The sequence below is a fragment of the Penaeus vannamei genome, chromosome 12 (assembly GCF_042767895.1).
Source record: "Penaeus vannamei isolate JL-2024 chromosome 12, ASM4276789v1, whole genome shotgun sequence".
Taxonomy (NCBI): Eukaryota; Metazoa; Arthropoda; class Malacostraca; order Decapoda; family Penaeidae; genus Penaeus; species Penaeus vannamei.
Genome location: NC_091560.1, coordinates 3,342,423 through 3,344,922, shown reverse-complemented (window position 1 = coordinate 3,344,922; position 2,500 = coordinate 3,342,423). Strand labels below are relative to the sequence as shown.

The window sequence follows — 2,500 nt, the reverse complement described above, 5'->3', positions numbered from 1 at the left end:
GAAAGAGAGGAGACGAGAGCCAAGGACCTGTGCAAGACGCTCATTTCCCTCATCTTTCAAGTGTCAGGCAAGAGGGGTCCAAGTCGACTCACTTTGTATGCGTCGGAGTCACCTGCGACGCGAGGGAAAGAGGAGAAAGTTGGCTGTTACTTCTATTTCTTCTTCTTCTTCTTCTGTCTCTTCTATCTCTCGTTTCTTAATCTTCTTCTTCTTCTATCTCTTTCGTTTCTTCTTCTTCTTCTGTCTCTTCTATTTCTTCTTCTTCTTCTGTCTCTTCTATCTCTCGTTTCTTAATCTTCTTCTTCTTCTATCTCTTTCGTTTTTTTTTCGTTTCTTCGTCTGTCTCTTTCGTTTCTTCTTCTTCTGTCTCTTTTATTTCTTCTTATTATTATTATTCTGTCTCTTCTATCTCTCGTTTCTTAATCTTCTTCTTCTTCTATCTCTTTCGTTTCTTCTTCTTCTGCCTCTTTTATTTCTTCTTCTTCTTCTTCTGTCTCTTCTATTTCTTCTTGTATTTCTTCTATTTCTCCTTTTTATTCTGTCTCTTTTGTTTCTACTTCTTCTGTTTCTTCTATTTCTTCTTCTTCTTCTGTCTCTTCTATTTCTTCTTTTTATTATGACTCTTTTGTTTCTACTTCTTCTTCTGTATCTTCTATTTCTTCTTATTATTATTCTGTCTCTTATTATTTCCATTTTTATTATTTTGTCTCTTCTATTTCTTCTTCTTATTCTGCCTCTTTTGGTTTCTACTTCTTCTGTCTCTTCTGTTTCTTCTTCTCCTGTATCTTCTATTTAGCTTTATTTCTTATTCCTGTCTCTCTTTCCTATTTCTTTTTCTTCTCCTGTCTCTTTCTACTTTCTTATGCAATTTATTCTTAATCTCTTTATTTACTTCAATTCTTTCTTTTGTCTCTTTAATTTCTTCTTTTATTTTTTATCTCTTGTATTTCTTATTCTTATTCTAGTCTCTTTTATGTTTTTATTTCTCTTCTTCATTCTGTCTCTTTTAGTTTTTTTATTTCTACTTCTTCTTCTGTTTCTTTTGTTTCTTCTTCTTCTTTCTCTTCTATTTCTTCTTCTTCTGTCTCTTCTATTTTTTCTTCTTCTATCTCTTTTATTTTTTCTTCTTATTCTGTCTCTTCTATATATTCTTCTTAATTGTATTATTCTTTCTACTTCTATTTCTTATTCTTTTTCTGTCTCTTTTATTTCTTATTCTTTTTTCTGTCTCTTATTTTTACTTATTAGTTCTTATTCTATGTCATTTCTTATTCTTTTTATTCTACTTATTTTTCTTTTTCTTTTTTTTCTTCTTCTTCTGTCTCTTCTATTTCTTCTCATTCTTTCTCTTTTATTTCTTATTCTTTTTTCTGTCTCTTTTATTTCTTCTTATTCCGTGAATTATATTCCCAATATTTCCCCTAAAACAAAAGCCAAACGTGGCATGCGATTGAAACCAAAGTAAGACACTTATAATTGAGGATCGGAATCTATAGTTACGACTAACAATCGACTTCGGCTTCTGTGGTTTCTGTAGCGGAGGAAGTTCAAGGAGCTTATTTTATATCTGATTGGGGATGCAGTGCCACATTATTGGTTCTTTTGAGCTGCATGTATGTCTACTATACGTACACACACAGAGATACATATATGTGTGTGCGTGTGTGTGTGTGTGTGTGTGTGTGTGTGTGTGTGTGTGTGTGTGTGTGTGTGTGTGTGTGTGTGTGTGTGTGTGTGTGTGTGTGTGTGTGTGTGTGTGTATGTGTGTGTGTGCGTGTGTGTGTGTGTGTGTGTGCAATTAAATACGTAAATAAACACACACGCACACACAGATACATATGTGTGGGTGTGTGTGCAATTAAATACGTAATTAAATACGTAAATAAACACACACGCACACACACGCGCACGCACTTACACACACACACACACACACACACACACACACACACACACACACACACACACACACACACACACACACACACACACACACACACACACACACACACACACACACACACACACACACACACACAACACAGTTATATATATGTGTGTGTGTATGTGTATGCAATCAAATACGTGAATAAACACACATATACACACACAGATATATGTGTTTGCGTGTGTTTGCGTGTATTCAATTAAATACATAAATAAACGCACACACACACATATACACACACAGATATATGTGTTTGCGTGTGTTTGTGTGTATTCAATCAAATACATAAATAAACGCACACACACACACATATACACACACAGATATATGTGTTTGCGTGTGTTTGTGTGTATTCAATCAAATACATGAATAAACGCACACACACACATATATACACACACAGATATATGTTTTTGCGTGTGTTTGTGTGTATTCAATCAAATACATGAATAAACGCACACACACACATATACACACACAGATATATATGTTTGCGTGTGTTTGTGTGTATTCAATCAAATACGTAAATAAACGCACATACACACACACATA

The 2,500-nt window shown here is 34.1% G+C and overlaps 1 protein-coding gene across 1 annotated transcript in view; it reads left to right on the top strand.

Moving 5' to 3' along the window:
• Positions 1-2,500, top strand: part of LOC113816568 (protein O-mannosyl-transferase TMTC1-like) — a gene marked incomplete at its 5' end in the record, with an annotated part of 67,633 nt that overhangs the window by 44,901 nt on the left and 20,232 nt on the right.